Source organism: Delphinapterus leucas, chromosome 1 (assembly GCF_059928025.1).
Source record: "Delphinapterus leucas isolate spDelLeu-1000000601 "Yukka" chromosome 1, BTC_Dleu_Yukka2, whole genome shotgun sequence".
NCBI lineage: Eukaryota > Metazoa > Chordata > Mammalia > Artiodactyla > Monodontidae > Delphinapterus > Delphinapterus leucas.
In genome coordinates, this window is record NC_143129.1 from 60,668,418 (window position 1) to 60,688,476 (window position 20,059).

Here is a 20,059-nt window from a genome sequence, read left to right on the forward strand (position 1 = left end):
CTCCTCTCCCCAACTCTTGACAACTTGAAGTTCCTTAATGTGCCTTGTTGTTTCATGCCTCTCTGCCCGTTCACCCTGCCCCTAAACACCTTCAAAGCTTTTAAGACTCTGTTAAACTCACCTCTTCTAGGATCTCTTGCCTGTTCCTCCCCTTAAGAGCCCAGACCAAGGAGAATTCACCATCCATCGGCAGCAGCACCGTCACTTGTACATCTATCTTGGTACCTAACACTCAGTTGCTGACATGTCTTTCCCTCTTCTAGTCTGTGAATACCTTGAGGATGGGGACTGTGTAATTCTACCTTTGCAGTTCCTGTGCTTCATATAGTGCCCAACACACAGCAGGTGGTCAAAATGTTTGTGGAATGGCTGACTATCCAGCTCACATGACTCCTGCTTTCTGGTGGTTTCCTTGTCCTACCTTTTTCTCATCCTTCCCCCCCAAATAATTCATCCCTTACTCTCCTAAAGTCCCTTAGATTTTGTTCACAGGACAGTCAGCTGTGTACATGCTTGCCTAAGAGTTCCTCAAGGATGGGCAGAGTGCATTTTTCAGACACACTGTAGACACATCAAAGAGTTCAACATTGATTGATAAACAAGGTGTTCAACCAACTGAGTGAACAAATGAATGAATGACCTTGAAATACCTTGTAAAGTATACAATGTAGGTTATTTTTTAACTTTACTCCAGGACCTTTTATAAAGAGAGAGACAGAAGGACAGAAGAATACACATAATACCTATAACTCACAAGGAAGAGCCCTACGTAGCAGCAGCACAGATAGGGAAGAATGAATACGTGGTTGGAATCATGAACATCACTGTACAGCTTTTAAGTTTGGGGTTAGGTCCTTTGAATTGTTCTTTGGGGCTGATGGAAGAAGGGGGGGGTGAGAAATCATCACATCATTTCCAGCTGCTTAGAGAAGAATCACAGTGTAAGTCCTATTTATCACATATAGGGAAAAAAGAGACACAAAGACATGTCAAATCATCAAACGGCACATTTCAGTTTTAAGCACAGCACTCCCAGCCTTAAGGAATTTACAATCTACTTTCCATTGTAATCATTCCAAACATTTGCCTTTAGAGCAGTTTAATGTAATAAGGAAATAATGCATGGGAAAGAGTATGGGCTGTAGTTTCAAACAGGCCTGAGTTCAAGCCCAGCTTGATCCTTTGCTAGTTATAGGAGCCTGCCACTTAATCTGTTTCCTTCACTGTAAAATGCAATATCAGACCACTTACACATGGGACAGGTATGAGAATTAAATAAGATAATGTATGTAAATTGTAGAGCCTAATGCCTAGTACACAGTAGGCCAATAAATTATGACTGTTCCTTTCCCCATCAAAGGCACCAGTCTCTGGATTATGAACTTCAAAACACCTTCAGGTGAAACAGTTTTCTCATTTAAACTGTATTAGAAGCCAAAGTTATAACACCAGGAGAATACCTAAGAAAAGTATGATATGTGTTAAAAATGTTATGCTAGAAACCCTGCAGGGCTCTCAATAAATACTTGTTGACTGACAAATGCATTGTCAGATCATAAAAACACACAGATGGAAAGAGATAACAGCATAAAAAGGTAATTTGCTGTATAACTGATTCACTTTGTTATAAAGCAGAAACTAACACACCATTGTAAAGCAATTATACTCCAATAAAGATGTAAAAAAAAGGTAATTTGGAATCAGCACAGGATAAAGATTACACTTCAATAAGTATTTTATTTTTATAAGCAACAGTAAAGGTAACTGGAAATCACTGGGGGAAAAATCAGGTTTTCTTTTACAGCCACAAGTTTATACGAACACCTAGAGGTACAGTACCCAAAATGCTGGCATCTCACTGGCAAAATTGCTAAATTGGAAGCAAAAGTGTTCCAGGTACTTAGGGGTGTGTGTATTCATGACATCTGTGGACACCTCCTCCCACATGACCCAGGGAGCAGGAGACCCAGATGTCCTGCACACCCGTGACCTACAAACTCATGACCTAAACACCCATGACCAAAGCACCCATTCAAACACTTCCTGGAGCATCATCGTCTCGAAGACATGGTTTACATAACAAATGTTTACTGAGCTTTACTGTGTTCCTGGTACCATGCTGGGCTCAGGGACACTAAGATGGGTGGATCATAATCCCTGTCCTCAAGAGGAGAGGTAGACATATAAATAAACAATTGCGAGTAGAGAGTGACTGGGTATGTAGAAGGACACGTGGAGGCACAAAGAAAGGAGTCGTCCATTTAACCTGAAGGATTAAGGAACTATTTCTCAGAGGTAGTAACAATTGAGCCAGACCTTAAAAGATAAGATGCTTTCCATGCCAACAGAGTGTAAAGGCAATCCAGGCAGGGGAACCCCTAGGACAAAGGCCCAAAGTCTAAATATAGAGGTGAACTCAGGGAACTGTGGGCAGTTCCATGAGAACTGGGACATTTGTAAGTCATATATAATGTACGTATACATAGTATCTTACATGCACAGTATATACATATCTTCCTATCCTTGTGAAATTGGCAGCAAATAATTATTCCCATTTTGTTGATGCATGTACCACAAACTTACACTCCCTATTCCATGAGCTAATCAGTTCACCTAACATTTTTTAACTAAACACCTGGAGTTATTGGTTATAGGTTGTTAAGTGGCCCTCAGTCATCTATGCCTTGCTCCCCACAGGTTCCTGAATTTCTATGAGACATGGCACCCACAGTGATGAAGGTCCTGGGAGGGATGGGAAGGAAGAGAGACTGAAGGACAGAGGGACACAGCTTCCCAGTATGGGCATCTCAATGGCCCAACAAAATAACTCAACATCCTGGAAAAATAAACATTTTGGAATTGTTAAGAAATATTCTAGAAATGTGACTAATACATGAATCATCTATGTACATTGTGAAACCTAAGCCTTACGTTGTTTATTTCACAATAAAAATTTTCCATCAAGAAAAAAATAAAGACAAGACATGGCAATCTGTGGAGAGACCCATAGCACCCTAGGGTTTTGTGCCACTACAGATCATCTTATTTATGCTACAGAAATAGTCGATATGTCCACAACAGGTATCACTAAATGATCTCAGTATGTTTTCTCACTGAACCTGAGATAAGGGGATAAGGAGAGGTCAAAGACTAGAATGGAAGCATCCCTTGTGCTGTTAAAAATAGTGCTGTTAGGCACCATCGAAATGGCTCTATGGTTGCATTAAAATAGCCACTTCAAAATGTCATCTACAGGGGCTTCCCTGGTGGCGCAGTGGTTGAGAGTCCGCCTGCCGATGCAGGGGACACGGGTTCGTGTCCCGGTCCGGGAAGATCCCACATGCCGCGGAGCGGCTGGTCCCGTGAGCCATGGCCGCTGAGCCTGCGTGTCCGGAGCCTTTGCTCCGCAACGGGAGATGCCACAGCAGTGAGAGGCCCGCGTAACGCAAAAAAAAAATGTCATCTACACAATTTTGCGTCTCATGGCAGGTCTGCCATGAAAGGGTTATGTGACCTTTCCAAAGGTCACATAATTTCTTTAAGCTTCTAATTCCTCTCCTGTAAAATGAAGACCTGGACCAAATAACTTCCAAAGTCCCATTCTGACAGTTTACAATTCTGACTTTCCTTTTTACCACATCTAGTTATCCCAAGCCACTATCTGTACTAACAACCAATTGCCTGGGGCAGCAGAAGTCTAACCCCTAGTCCCGACGACACATGCGTGAATTTTTGACCCAAACAGCACAGTTCACTTGAAATGCCCCCATGGGCCCATCTGATCAGTGCTTTTGCCCCACACCTTGGACAAACCTGCACTAGAAGTAAATCAGCAAGAAAATGATTGCTGCCCCCAAAGCAGTGGCTTGAAAATCAATATTTACCTTGCCTTCTGTGGTTTCATTTCCTGCCCGGAAATGGGGCTGGGTGCTGCAGATGGGGCCTGAGATGACAAACACTTCTGATATAGGCTCTGAGTTCAGCATGGTTTCCTTTGCTGTGAGATATCGCTAAAACACTACAGAACTTTTCTTTACGTGGGATCAGGCAGAAAGCACAATTCAGATGGACTTCACTTTGGATTTCCTACTTTGGATGAAATTAGATGGAGCATCACCCTCCAAAGTACTTTCCAGACTCAAGGAACCCCCAGGGTAGATAAGGAAAGAGGAGGCACCCAAGGGTTCCAGCAGCCAGTAGGCAACAGGTATGAGAAATACAGCTGCACTGGGCACCCTGCCAGGAGGACCACACAGTTGCCCCAGGAAGAGCCCACCCCTAGCTCAGCAACACTGGGTCACAGCCTTCTACTGGGGCGGTGAGCTCTGTCTGCATATTTGTAAGGGCATTTAAGGCAGTGTTTCAAAGCATGAATTATAACGCCAGAGACCTGGGTTTAAGTTTCATTCCTGCCCCTAACCACCTCTCCAAGCCTCAGCTTCCTCATCACTAAAATGATGCTAATAGTAGAATCTAATCATAAGGGTCATTGTGAACATTAAATAAGACAGTGAACGTAAAGCAATAAGGTATAGTCACTATCTCACAGTGCTGTGCTGAGCTGTACTTGAGCCTGAGACAAAAGGAAAAATCAGTACTACTGAGGCTGTCTTTGTTAAAATCTTGATATTTTGTGTTCATCATGAATTTTTTGAAAGCTTAATTTAAAAATATTGCATTAAAGTATTACTTATCTTAATTATTGAGGGTTTTTTTTTGGCATCCTTTAACTCTTACACATTCACCTAAGAACTCAGTAAATGTCGGCTATCATTTTACCATCATAATGCAATGACTGCACATCACAATTTAGCACTTAATTATCTAATGTCTTGTATTAGTCACTGTTCTAGTCGCTTATGTCCTGTTTCCCAACTAATCTGTACGCTTATTAAGGGAAGAAATTATGACATATGTCTTTTATCCCTAAAACTGCTGAGTCATAAGAGATTCAAGTAAGTGCATGTCCAGTGATGGCTTATAGCCTAAGGTAGACAATTTATAACACCACTGTCTTCTAACTGTTTCATGTGTTTGAAGGTTTTGTCTCATGATCCTTGAGAGGGCAGGGATGGCATCTGGCATTTATTCTATGCATGTCTGGTGTAAAGATGGGGGACAGAATCAAAGAACTGGCAGGGACCTTTGAGTTCATCTAATCCCACCTGCTCACTTCACAAAGAAATCATTTGATGTCCAAAGAGGTTGCATGATGTAGCCAAAACCCCTCAGTGATAGCGCCGGGATCTCCTGGGCTCTTTCCATGCCAGTGCTCTGCTAATTTTCTTTTATCTCTTCTTGCCCATCAGTATCAAGCACGGAATTTTGCATGTAGGAAAAATCTAATAAATGTTGTAGATGATTGATTTCTGGAACTTGAGTAATCTTTGCTTAAAGAGGGAGTAGGGAGTCATTGCCCGGAAAAGTGTATGTATTTACCAACTATCCATATCTCCTGGCTCAGTGTGGCAAGGTGTTTATGAGAACACTGGATTTGGAGTTAGACAGCTCTGTTTCAAGTCCTGGATTCACTACTTTCTAGCCATGTGACCTTGGATGAAATTGTTTCTTAATTGAATTTTCCTCATCCAAAATAGGAACATAATAATGGTACTTACCACACAGAATTGTGAAAAATTACACAAAACAGAAACATGTAAAGAGTATGGCAGGCTACTTAACACATAGTAAATGCTCAACAAAAATTAGCAATTATCACTATTCTAAAAGTAAAGCCCTAAGAGTTAGGTGGGCTATAAGAGCAGATGGATAGAGTTATATGTATGGTTGTTTAATATACCCACATTTTTATATAATGGTGGATAAAGACTGGGAATGGGGAGCTAAATTATTAATCAAGCACTTATTATTATGCTATATCTATCCCATGAAGCCTCAGAAATAACTCTGATGTCCAATGTATTCTGTGAGATCTCAGTTCTATATAATCATGACAAGGGCCCCTCATGTACACACACACCAGCTGCCTAGCTCCTGAAATTTTACAGATTTCCAAAAGCAACAGGAGCCCAGGCCAGTAGACTATAAAAGGGACCTGTCATAGAGTCAAGAATGCCTAACTATAATCCCACTTTTAGTTCCATTTCAAGAGAAAACAAACTATATTAGCAAGGACACCCAATCGATAAGCAGAAGCCCAGACAAATAATAAGACACTCCATGACTTGGAATGTTGCCAGCACAAGCCTGATGCTATGAACAATGGATGGAGTAACCCAGGGAAACCAATTGCATAATTGAGTTCACACAATACCTCACCTACTTTTATTCTCTTTTGCCCTCCGCAAAAAGCAGTACTCTGAACCCAAATTCATATGACTCCACAGGAAGGTGTGAGGTAGAAGTGTGAAAAGTATCCTATTTTTTATTACTTAGAACTTGGGAGAAAGAAACAGACTTGAATACCCCAAATTTCCAACCAAAGACTCCAATATTTTGCATTTTTGCAGCACCTTTATACCAAAATCCTCAAACCACTTCTGCTTGTCTGATATTAGCATCTCAGGGAAGCAGCCAGGAGTTTGTTGAAGCATTTTAAAGAGCACTTAATATTCAAAGCTGTTTTGAATTTTGAAAAATGAGGGAAAATACAAATAAAACTATTTTTCATTCTGGGTCAAACCCTCTATTGGCAATCTGAAATTTCTCTTAAAATTCAAGGTTTCCCAAAATCAATGTGGTATCCTAAATTGGATCCTAAAACAGAAAAAAGGACATTAGTGGATGAATTGGTGAAATCCAAAGAGTCCATAGTTCAATCATTAGTATAATACCAATGCTAATTTCTAAGTGCTAATTTCTAAATGTACCATGGTTACATTAGATGTCGACACTAGGGGAAACTGAGTGAAAGATATGTAAGATCCCTGTATCTTCTTTGTAACTTGTCTGTAGATCTAAAATTATTCCGGAGTTTATTCAAATATTTATTTTTAAATTAGCAAAAAAATAGTAAGTCAAGATTTCTTTGCCAAAGAAACTCTGGTGAGTGAAAGGGGTGGGGATTACTATTCTCTCTCCGCATTGAAAAATATACTAAAAGGACAAAAATCTCCAGTTTTTTTTACTAGAGATCAACCAAAAGATGGTGGCCAACTCCATTTCTCCTCAAGGTAACATGTTGGGAAGCTAAAGGGAACTGGGAGCTCCAGGATGTAGGCTCTCCAGTCTGTAAAACAGAGATAATGACCTCTCTCTCAAGTGTCTCAAATGGGGAATCAAGGGCACAAAAGAGGTAGAGCACGTGACCTGTGTCAGGAGCTAGGTGAGTGGCATTGTCCTTTGCTCCATCTCAGGACATCCCCACTGGCGGCTCCTGTCAGCCTCTCAGGGAAACCTTACAGGTGGTCCCTCTGGGTGGAAGGATGGCTCCTCTATCTTGGCAGGAGGGCTCCCCATGTTCATGGCCTCAGAGGACCTGCTGGATGTCTTAGCTCCTGGACAGTGAGTTGTGGTCTCTCAGCCCCACCTCTAGAAGCAGCTTATACTCTGCTGGGCTCCTGTCAAACTCTCTGGGGGCAGCTCTGTCCTCGCACCACTTTTTAAAGAACAGCCCACCCATCACTCTGTGGGGATAGGGAGACAGAAAAAACTACCAGTTACTTAACTGATTTACTTTTCAGTAAGAGTGAGAAGGGAAAAAATGAGTCACGAGCTGAGGCTGGGGGCTCAGCACTTGCCCCACAGAGTGGCACTGTGCAGGCCACAAGGTGGGTCATTTCTAGAGCAACCTCTGCTCCCCTTGGCTTGGCCCAACTTTTAATATGTTGCACTGACTCACTGTCTTTTGCTTCAAGGAAATTCTTAAATTAACTAGACCTTGACACTGTATGACAGTGTAGAGCCCATTCCTTCTTCCCGGCATTGTCCAGTCTTGTGGATAGAGAATATTTTGGTACAAGTCCCAAGTTTTTCTGTCCTATCTCCACAGGTTGTGAATTTTCTTGAGTAATCTCTATTCCAAATATTCTGCCTTATTGATCCTAGACACCACCCAAATGTCCCAGAAACTGAAAATGTTTTAGTATTATTCTCTCCCTGACGGCCTCATCTACCTAAAGGTGACCACATGTTCTGCCAGCCCCTGGGCTTTCTTCAGAAGTGGTCAGGGTACCCATCAGGTGTGTGGGTACCATCAAGGACACTTCTCATGCTTTTGGCCACTTAGCATCTGAATCCTTCCTTTGTTTGGGGAGTCCCTCTCCCTGTGAAGCAGAGCTGGTCTCCCACTGTGGAGCTGTCAACGACAGATATTTGCTTACTGGCCTCCCTTGCAGCAGATGGGCTAGCCTTGAACTAGACTCTACCAATCAAATGAACCTAGTTCAGACTTTAAATTGGAAACTAGTTACACAAAAGAGCAGGAGTCACCCAGAATCCATTCTGGTGTGGGGATGGCTCCACCCAGCTTACTGACATAGCAGTGGTGGCAGATTCAGAGCAGTTTCCAGCACTTACTGTCAGTGTGGCAGGGGTACAAGCTGCAGTGTCTGTGCTTAGCAGGAGCTGCCCTGGGTCTTCACCAGACCAGTTCTCCAGCACAATTTGGATATTTCCCCTGGCCGAGTAGCCCCAGAGCCTGTCCTTTTGACCTTTCTGGAAATTCTACAAACCAGAGGGCCCCAGGCTCAGCATGATCCTGTGCTTAGTTAAATGGTCTGCTGCCCACCTTCCAATCCTTCAAAGTTTTCACCAAGAAGCCTCACATTTTCATTTTGCACTGGGCCATGCAAATTAAGTAGCTGAGCCTGCTGTGAGCTAGCTAATATACTTTAGGTTAAGGGGTTCTTAACCTTTTGTGTGCCATGGAGCCCTTTGGAGGTCTGATGAAGCCTATGAAGTATATAAGGAACGTTTTGAAATGCACAAAATGAAACACATAAGAAGCCAGTTATATTAAAATATAGTTAAATTTTTTAAACAAATATATGATAGCATAATATGTGTGATTTTTTTATTAGTACATTAAATAAATCTAGTGGCAGGTCTAGTAACTGCTGTTGCCCAGAAGTAGTATTTTGGAACGCCTGCAACAACTGAAATGCCACTTGAAAATACCTACGACTTTTTTTTTTTTAAAGATTTTTTAAAATATATTTTTATTTATTTATTTATTTTTGGCTGCATTGGGTCTTTGTTGCTGCGCATGGTCTTTCTCTAGTTGCAGCGAGAGGGGGCTACTCTTCGTTGCAGTGTACAGGCTTCTCATTGCGGTGGCTTCTCTTGTTGCGGAGCACGGGCTCTAGGTGCGTAGGCTTCAGTAGTTGTGGCACATGGGCTCAGCTGTTGTGGCTCATGGGCTTAGTTGCTCTGCAGCATGTGGGATCTTCCCGGCCCAGGGCTCGAACCCGTGTCCCCTGCACTGGCAGGCGGCTTATTAACCACTGTGCCACCAGGGAAGACCCCCTATGACTTATAAAGGTGATAAGGTCACAGGTATCTGATTTGTTGTCTATATTCATAACTTAAAGAAATGCGACATTCAGTGATTTTTTTAAAGTGATCCATCCAAGTCACAGTGTCTTTATTTTTTAATTAAAATTTAACTGTAAAACTTAATTAATTAGGGCTTCCCTGGTGGCGCAGTGGTTGAGAGTCTGCCTGCCGATGCAGAGGACACGGGTTCATGCCCCAGTCCGGGAAGATCCCACATGCCGCGGAGCGGCTGGGCCCGTGAGCCATGGCCACTGAGCCAGCGCGTCCGGAGCCTGTGCTCCTCAATGGGAGAGGCCGCAACAGTGAGAGGCCCGCGTACCGCAAAAAAACCCCACAAAAACTTAATTAAAATTTAATTTAAATAAATTCCTTTTCTGCTTCAACTAGCCAAAGCTGTTATTTTGTTGCTTACAAAGAGAAGCCTGTAGGATACAGGTACCTGATGTGCCCCAGGCCCCAGGACGAATCCTGAGTATGCCAGGGCTCTCCACAGAAAACAAGCAAACACAACAGTCACAGTGGTCCGAGGTGAGTCAAAGGCGTACCCAACATAGCTCTGCCTCAGCTGTTAGGATCTCAGAAGAGAAAGTGTCAATGGTGACAGTCCAGGATGCTGTCTGTGAAACATGTGACAAGCCCTATGTGTGTGGTATAAACCAAGTGATCTAGATGTCTGAGCAAGTGGAGGTAGGTCCCTTCCAGCTGGGAAGGTCAGCTATTAATAACAGTTCTACCTTATGAGAAGGGAGATGAAACACGTAACAGTATAATCATTGCGCCAATGTCCACAGCAAGTTAACAGAATGTTGAAGAATCTCCTTCCTCAATTTCCCAAATCCTAATCCAGAATTCTTTGTTCTAGACGCATTACCTCTCAGGTATTTCAACATGAGTTTGTTTTTTTACAGATCTCAAAGGAAATATGATAAAAACATACCTCCTCGGGTACTACTCTCTTGTTCCCCTTCCACTCCTCCTTTTGGGACAGGGGACTCAAAAGCCCTGCAACACAAAGGGAATATCTATCCTTTGGACACACTTGAGAAACCTGTGTTTGTTCAGAAAGTGGAAAACAATCCATTTGCAGATATCTTGAATTTTCCAAAGTAGTTTTATATCCATTATTATACTTGAGCTCTGGGCATATATCATTACCCCTGTTTTATAGATGAGGAAACCAAGGGTCAGAGAGGTTGCGACTTGCTCAAGGTCACAGAGCAAGAAAGAAAACCCAGGTTTCTTTCTTCTTAGTCCAGTGTCCTTTCCTCTGCCCACAACTCTCCTACGAGCAGATCATAACAAAAGGGGAGGCCGTCTCTGAAAGGGAAGTACAATCATGCAGATCGTCAAAAAACCAAGACACCCACACCCCAAATTCTGGGCAACAGGTGTCAGCTAGGAGAGGAGAGGCTCAAAAAAGAAAACAGATCACCAACTCCTCTGGCCCTGAACAGGCTTCAGTTTGAGCCCCCAACATGGGACAGAATTCCTTTGGCCAGTGCCCAGCACACAGAGTCCTTCCCATTCCTGCCTGGGACTTAGGCTCATAACAACAGCAACAGCAGGAAAAGGGCTTCATGAACATAAAAATAAACAAACTTTCTATTTTTAGCAGGGCTGCAGCTGTGAGAGCTTCTTTATTTGCTTTTTAGCTGCAGCATTCTGAGGGAGGAGAGGCAAGCCGGGAGGGGGTGGGAGACGAGGACAAGCAGGGACAGTCACACTGGGAGCCAAATTTTCCATTGCTGAACCTGATTACACACGGGTCACAGAAACCCACGTCCAGCCTGGAAGTCTGTGGAGTCTGCAGGTCTGGAAAAACTGGAGAGGGACAACCAGGAAGCCAGCTGGTGACTGGGCTCTCCTCTGGCCATATATAGAAATAAATCATCTTTTGCCTAAATGGTTTTTAGAGCTATTGAAAACCGTGTTGTAGTGACTCCATCAGAGGAGTGGAAGACAAGCTTGTGAGTAGAGACCTTTCAACTCTTATCTTAGGCTGTAGCGAGAACCTATGTGAATCTCACAGAAACTCAGATCCAGCAACTTCCAGGCTTAAACCCGGCTGGGGTCCGGAATTCCCAATAAGCCTGCAGCATTTTTCTCCTGCCCAGCCCTCGCTGATAGCACTCAATATCAAGATCTTGAGAAAGGACAACCCTAATGTTGGAGGTGGGGAGAAACAGGAGCTGTGGTTCCTCCTTCCTGTTTGCCTGAGACAGGATTGGACATTATGAGAAGGGAGTTCCAAGGCCCACAGAGGAGGGACCTTTCCTTATACATGTCACAGTGGCTTTAGGAAACGTATGCACCTGATCTGATTTCAGAAGTACCTCTATTAGCCGTGCAAATACCTTTGGCTGTGCCATACCCTGACCCCATGGCATCTTTAATTACATTCTTTTCCCCTCTTGTGGCCCTTTTCATCCATGGTCGCAACTATATTTTCAGTCCTTCTGAGCAGACAGAATTGCAGACCCCAAAGCAGTACTGAGGAAGGAAAGAACCCAATGCTTTGGGTGCTTACAAGGAAATAAGTGCCCAAGCAAGGGTACCATGCTCTTCCATGCTGGGAGAGAGTCTCTACAACTTCCCGGATGTGGCCTTATGGCTGGCGGTCTTCATTCACTGGCAAATGTGTACCGAGCACCCCACTGTACTGTCGCTTGCAGTCCAGTGTGGGGAAGAAATAAACAGACGATGTCATCACTGTGGGGCAGGCTCTATGATGGGTAAGCAGAGAGTCCTGTGGGAACACAGAGGACTGGCTTCTACCGCAGTCCTGGAGAGTCAAGATCTTTTCCGAGGAGATGGTGCCTCAGCTAGCACCCAGGCAGGTAGAGATTGGGTAGGGCAAGAGTTTCTCCTCGAACACTCCCTATGAAAGGGTAGTTCTCAAATAATAACATGGTAAGAGGACATAGCAAGGCTAAAATATATGAGAGCTTAACCCCAGCACCTCAAAAATAGTCCCTCCCAATAACATTTATCATTTTACTCAATAACACTACTGAGCAAACCAATTGCTGGCAAATTACAAGAAAAAAGACAGTATCATAATCTATTTGACTGTGAATTTTGACAGCTAACAATGTAAGCCCTGGAATCTTGAGGTTGGAAGGGATCAAATGGGCTACTGAATCCTCTCACCACATATAAAAATCCCTTCTACAGTATCCCTGCCAGATGGTCACCCAGGCTCTGCTCAAATTGCTCCAGTAATGGAGAGCTCTCCACGGATCAAGGCAACTAGTTATTAATAGTTAGTTTTAAAAGCAGGAGCTGGAGTGTGTAGTGGCCTCCCACCCAGCTGAAGTTCAGTCTCCCAGTCTTTCCACACTCCCATAAATCCTACAGAAGGCCACCAGATTAACTTTGAAAGTGGTCAGTCCATTGTTCAAAACCTGCAGTGACTCCACCTACTGACATACAAATTCTAACCTCCTTCTAAAAGACTAGAAGAGCCCATATCAAAATGTAACATTGGTTATATTTGGTCATGAGGTTTATGGATGATATTTTGTTTTTCTCCTTCATACTTTTGAGTTTTTCCCTAGTTTTCTGTGAGACAGAGAGAGAGAGAATAAGAAAGGTAATAAAATAATTAATGTTATTTACAAAAAAGTCCTACTGTGTTTATTCGTTCATGTTGTACCCAATTTAGAAATCTTTCACTCTCTTTCCCAGTCTTTAAATTCTTCTGCACCTCCTAGATTCTGGCCAACCCACCTCTATGTTTCCTTCAGTGCTCCAGCCCTTACTGCCCTTAAATCCAAAGTATAAAATTGAGCACTTTATTATAAGCAGTTTTCTACTATCTGTCAATCATCTCATGAGATGTGGTAGGTTCCACATCAGACTGTAAATTCGTTAAGGACCATATCATAGTGCCTACCTAGCGCAAGGCAGAGGCTATTGTAGATTCTGCATGAATATTTGCTAGTGGATAGATGGATGGATGAAATTCCACTGGGTGTATTTATTAGCTCAGTTGGTTAGAGCACAGTTCAAATGATCAGAGCACAGCTCTAATAAGTTTTGTATGTCATCGGATCCTATGCTTCTCAAACTAGGGTGCCCACAACCTGGAGGAATATGGCAAAGTAAGTCAAGTGTATATGAAGCCACAAGATATTAAATAATGTCTTCCTAAAGCAAAAATGTCCTCCTTTGGGGGAATACTCTGGTGGAAAAGTACGAGAAGCACTTTTGCAGCCCATCCCTTTCCAAGTGCAGGAATTCCATCCAAGGCTGACATCCAGATACTGCTTGAGTTCATCAGTTTAGGCTTTGCTTCTAGATACTTTCAGATGCCAATAGGTCTATACCCCACCAAGAGATGTTCCTGGAAGGTATCATTCATCCTGCATAAAACAATGCAGAGATCACTGGTCTAGGAGCCAGAACACCTTGGTTCCAGCCCAGTTATGCAACTACTGTGGGCTACCAGCCTCTTCAAGCCCCAGTCTCTCATTTACTCTGCCCTCCCAACAAACGTTGGGTTAAATTAAATAATACACTTGAAATGTCTTTGTAAACTGAAATTTATGTGCAAGCTTCAGGTTTTATTATTGTTGCCCTTATCATCCCAGAATCAGTGAACTTGACTGTGTCCCATGGGCACAGAGGCTGCTTCCCAAACCTGTCCTGTTGACTAAGGTGGGTAGCAGTGGAGCTCTGAATTCAGAAAGTTGTAGGTGGAAACCTGACTCTAGTGTAAGCTCCACCAGACTAGAGTCTCATTCATTTTTATATATCTCATGTTTTGCATAATATTTAGAATATATATTTTATATATATATATACACACATATATGCTGAATGAATGAGTTTCTGTTTATTGGGATTTCTGCCTTCCATCATCTACCTGATCTTTGGCAAAATTAACAATTTTCCAAATCCCATTCTCCTTATCTCTTAGATAAGTATAATAGTATCTCAAAGTGTTAAAAATGCATAAGCTGCCTGGCACATAGGAAGCAATAAGTCAACCGCAGTTAAAACAGAGGGAGAGGGTGAGTGTATTTCTGCAACTTGGTAAATGAAGGATAAACTGTTATTTTATGGTTTTGTCAGCCCTTCCTTTTACCTGTTATGAAAGCGCCAGCCTAGGGAAAGGAAGGTTGCTTGCAGCAAGGATGATGTTCTGAGTCACTGACCTAGTTAAGGAAGCAAATTTCAAAGGCACAGTTACTTTGTGGGCCCTCAGGGCAAAAGGAATAAACAATTCCAGTCTTCACAAAAACTTCTTCCAGAATGAATATGCCTGGGCAGGGCAAGCTGGGGTTTTCCAGAGGTCTCTCTGACAAAGTGACAAGAAATGTTTTACCTAGGCCATGGCAATGCTATATGAAGCCCACACGATGGGCTCACTCAATAAATTGATCAGTAAACCGAGAGCAGGAGACAAGGGGAGCCAAAAAGAGAGGCGAAATGAGAGTTCTGTGGAGCCCTCCTCCCACCCTGAGACCCCTGCCAGAAAAATGGAATACTGAGGCCCTTTGTTTACATGTGCGCTAAGCCAGTGGTGAACCCCAACAAAGAGCGCTCCGTCGTGCAGTGCTGCCAGTTCCAGAGACAGTGCTGGAAAAAGAGCTTTCGAGACACAGCCCCAGGAGGCTGGGAGGCAGAAACGGAAAATGAAAACTGAGCCCCTTCATGCCCCAGAGGTAGAAACAAAGGGCCTTCCGAGCTATCACCACCCCTCACCAGCCCCACTGCTGGAAGGGGTGCTCCATCTCTAGAACTTACAGGAGTGCTCAAGAAAGCATAAAGCACGTGGAGCAGAGGGGCACAGGTGTGTGGGGAGACGTGGTGATTATCAGAGGAGACATTGAAGAGTTTCCTGAACTTCCCCCAATGTCAAGATTTGGAGCTACAGTTATAAAAGTAATATTTCCCCTGGCATCTTGGATGCAGCATTGAAGACATTTTGGATGCTGCATGGAAAAGAGCTCCCAAGAAAAGTATATTGTCACTGCTCTTTTTAGAGGAGCTTTCATAATTAGAGTAATTTATGTCAGAATTAGACAGTTTAGGGAACAGAGATTTAATTGCAAGAGATAAATATAATAACTGGTATGAAAACAGGCTCTCAAAATCTGTTTAGCAATCCAAAGCCAAAATGAAAAAGCAATGCATTTGAAAAGGGCTGTAAGGGGTGGGCAGGAGTGAGGGGTGGGTGGAGGCGGGGAGAGGAAATGCTTTCTCAGAATAGTTATAATTTAGCTGGAAAACTCACTGTGTTTTGGATAACCTGCTAAAACTGAACACAAATGAGACTAAAAATAAAAGATAGCATCAGCAGAAAATACTTGGCTAAGGTAAAAAGAACAAGGTTTTGCTACCTTCATGAGGCAAAGGCCATGGAGACTGTAGAATTAGGGATGCTCATTGGCTCAAAACCAGGCCAGGACTCTTGTCCACAAAGACCCCATGTACACGTGGTGAAAGGGCCCGTGGAGCCACCCTGACTCCCGACCACACGGAGTCCATCTCAGCTTCCTGCAGCACTCCTTTACGGCTCTGCCATTCACCTGTCTGTCCAAACCCCTCTGGAATCCATTTATGTTGCCAGCCTGTGCCGCCTCCGGGAGATAAGCCATCCCATAAATTCACTACCTGTTGCGCAGTGTAGTATTCCCACTGACTTCTCCTGAACTTGCCTCCCTCGTGGTTCCGCAGTGCTGCTACGTTTCAGGATCTGGTGCACAAGCCTGTGCTCATCTCATCCACACCATTTATAAGCTGACCATTTCCTCCTAACAGCCTGCATCTTATCAACAGCCCTTCTGACTTCCAGTGGGTGCCTTAAGGATCCAGGCTGCTGTTCAGATACTTTCTGAAGTACCCGTGTACACTTTTAGACCCTTGCCCGAGTGTTGCAGCCAAGAATATACCACCGGTTAAGGTGAGAATAAGATAATGTTCTCAATTTAATATTTTCCCTCCCTGAAGAATAGGCCCGTTTGGGCACAGCACTGTCCTGGTGCACACACATTATATTCGACATGGCTTCTGGACTCAGAGGGTTTGCAAACTGATGGGACAGTGTCTTCAGGCAGCACAAGGCCAATAGTGAAAGTTAACCTGTCTGATACAGGGCACTTTCAAGAAAGAAAAGCTAGCGTGGCAGTCCTGGCCTTCATAGCAGGCTAAGGTTCTATGCTAAATACCCCCTTGATTTTCACAACCCCCTGAGAGTCAAGCAACACCTTTTGTCCCCAGTATATTGATGTGAAACCAGAGCTTAGCAGGTGCTAGAGTTAGTAGGGGGAAGTCACTCAAATCTCCAGTCTCAGTTCACAAATGTGCTTATTTCGGCTTCTTTTTTTTTCTTAATTAGATGTTAATGCTCTGTTTCACTCCATTTAGAGCCCACTAACCTCTTGACCACTCTCAAATATCTTTACTACAAATATGAAAAATAATGAGGATTAAGCAAAATGTAACAGCACCATGATGGCCTGGGGCCATCCATGAGGTCATCAGACTTGGGAGTATCGCTGCCTAGAGATAAAGTAGTAGGTGGGTGCTCTAACGTGCTTTTTTGTAAGGGATGCGTCATCCGCCCAGAGTGAGAACATCCTGGCCAGTCGCCCGCTCCTGTACTTCTACCATAATTGCATCTTCCTAGCAACGCCAGGCCCTCAACAGACTTGGCAGCCTTGGCAAACCAACGTGAGCGAATCCGCCGTCTTGCCCACTGCCTTCTCTGCCACAGAAGCTGTTGGCCTTCCTCACTTACTGAGGCATCACAGAGACACCACCTCATGGATAGGCCCGAGATTTTCTTCCCACCATCGACAGGCATGTCCATCAAGCCCTAAGCTCAAATCAACTGCCTCAGTTTCTCTTGTTTAATTTCTTCCCGTTCTCTCTGAAAAGCAGCCCTAAAAACTGTCATGTAGGCCAGAGCCAATCTGTAATGTTGCTCTAGATTTCCAGGAAGGCATCTTCTGTAACCCTTCCTCAATAGGCCTCATTCCAGGCCTGAATATGACCCTTGCTCCAATGTGGAATTCCTTAACAGAAGGTGACTTCCTCCTCTACTTGATGATATAGTAGTAAAAGGATGGATTGAGGGGTTGGAAACAGACTCAAATCTGGGTTCCACCATTTATGAGCTATGTGACTGGGAGGAAGTTACTTAGCTACTCTGAACCTCAATTTCCTCATCTGTAAAACGAGGATGATACTACGTCTCATAGCTGTGTTGTGAAAGGCTGAATGATATGTTACGGGCAAAGCTCCTGGCACAGTGTCAAGTGTCCTTAGCATGAAAGGAAATCTCCACTCCCAAATCCTCAGGCCAGCATTCAAGGCCTCACTTTGCCCCCTGCCCCTACCCCATCCCTTGCTCAGGGCTCTGTTAGACTCTGGCTTTAAACTCCGAGAGTGTCAGAGGAACCAACTCTATGTAGGTAGACAGTTGTAAGCTCAAAATGTGGTTACAGATTGAGCGGCTCCCATCTTGGTTAGCACATCTACTAAGGGAAGCCCCTCATCTGGACACTTCTAAGCAATCTCCTCAGCCCAATCTTCCAATCTCTGCTGGCCCTACCTGACCACCTGTTAGCCCACCTGCTTCTGGGACCCACCTTTCCCCTCTTGTTCAAATCCAGGCTAAGTTTTCTCCACCTGGGTTTTTGGGAAGAAGGTCTCATCTAATTTCCTTCCATTGGAGGAAAACTTCCTTTTCTCTCTTTCCTTAATCATCTTTGGCATTTCTGACTGGAGGGCTGGGTTTTCTCTTTGGTCTTTCAACTCAGAGCCATTTGGTTTCTCCACTGCTAACAGAAACAGATCTCTTATTCCTCAGTTGAAACAGCTGGCTGCACTAGTCATTTTACCACCCACACGCAGAGGCCAAAGGACACCAGCACTCAAGCACAGGAGCTGGTGGGCAAGACACGGCTCAGCACCTGGCACCTGGGCACCTGGCAAAAATCAAGTCAAGAGGGCGGCATCTCAGGTCCACGTCATGGGAGGACCTCTGGGGAGGCCCCTAGACACTCCGGGGCCAGGTTCTGTCGTCAACCCACCCTCCCCCCCACACACACAGTACCTGGGAGACAGTGAGCTCCCTGCCATGGGTAATCAGAAGCTTTGTGTCTGGAGTCCTCCATCCCACGCTGGTGCAGCTCTTTCATTTCCTAGCTTTCCAGGTGCTGGACTCCAGACCCACCAGCTCTGAATAAAAAGTGGATAGAGGGCAACTGAGGATGAGAGGGGAAGCACCTTTGAGAACTTGGTAAAGGCAGTTTTCGCCTCCATCTCTGCTTCTGACAGCTCCTGCTGGAGCACACTGTTTCTTATTGCCTTTGGTAAGCAGTGCAGAGACTTTTCCAAGGTGTTGCGTGCACCCCAACAAACACACCGTGCTGACCAGGGGAGCCCATCACGTCCTTTGTCCAGATAAGGCACTGGAGCCTTCACCCAATCTGCCCCATGGCCTCCCTCTCCAACACCTCCCACCCCCTTTCCAAGAAGGCTGCTCCATTAGGAAGGTCTGGGCTATTTTCACTTAAGCCCACTTTTCCCCGAATTAGGTCTCAGATCCCTGGGAACTTTGGTGCCTCCGTGAAAGCGACTGGGACTGGTTCGGCAGGCTCCTGAGCAGCTGTGTCCTGCAGGAGGCGTGTTCCGGGACCGACAGGGCACCGACACTTAAGGGCGGGGCAGCGAGGGGGTAACTGGCGGGAAGTCGGGGTGGGAGGGAGGGCGAGTCCGGGCCGTGTGCGCCCAAGTCCAAGGTCAGCCGTCCTCCGCGGGCCCCAGGGTGGCGAGTTTGGGCCGAGCCCAGGGAGCGGGAGAAGGAGCGAGTCTGATTCAGGAAGTCGAGCCTCTGACATCAGGGGCAGGACGGAGTTGGAGTGAAACCTCAAAAATGCGAGGCGTCGGCCAGCGGGAGGGCAGGGAACACAGAGGGCGCCTTTCTCAAAGCCGGAGGCAGGTACGCGCAGCGCAGGGCGGCCCCCGCTGACCCTCCACCTGGGCCTGGCCCGCGCGGGACCCGCAAGGGCTTCCAGCGAGACACCAGGACCTCGTCCCTGCGCCCGATCGCTGGTGCACGGGCAGCACCAGGCGGACCCCCGAGCGACCACGCCTGCAGGAAGCCCTCCAGTGGACTCAAGGGTGAGTCTCAAGATTTTTTGTGGTTGTTGTGTGTGTGTGTTTTAAAACACTTTTTGAGCTGCCCTCCGTTTGCAAGGGGGCTTCCCACTCCCTCCTTTCTTCAGAAGATTGAGACTAGCCCCCTAGATAAGTGAAATTTAAGGATTGTTTCCAAACAGCCTCTTGCCCCTTCGCAACTTCACTTCCAGTGTCCCCCTGCTTTGCAAGGATTCTTGGCAGCCTTACTTCTGCTTCTGGGCTGAGTCCACATGGGTTCCTAGTGGGGTTTGGGGTGGAGTTCTCCGACTCCCGTTGACAACAGCTGCCGGCAGGAGCGGCTTGAAAGGGACAGAGGGACATTCAGTTTGCTAACAAAAAAAGTCAAGACCTGAGACCCTCCAAAAATCACCCCAGGCTCAAAGGTTTCTAAATTATCCTAGGTGAAGCCAAATTTTCAAGGGGTCTAAGAAACTGGCCACCGCGAAAA

General features: G+C 44.9%; 1 protein-coding gene across 1 annotated transcript in view; it reads left to right on the plus strand.

The window, feature by feature from the left end:
* The first annotated feature begins 19,179 nt into the window (after nucleotides 1-19,179).
* KIAA0040 (KIAA0040 ortholog) overlaps nucleotides 19,180-20,059 on the plus strand; it is a 35,589-nt gene continuing 34,709 nt past the window's right edge. Inside the window, exon 1 of the mRNA XM_022556647.3 lies at nucleotides 19,180-19,593. The gene's annotated coding sequence lies outside the window, so the exon portion shown is untranslated. The remainder of the gene's footprint in view (nucleotides 19,594-20,059) is intronic.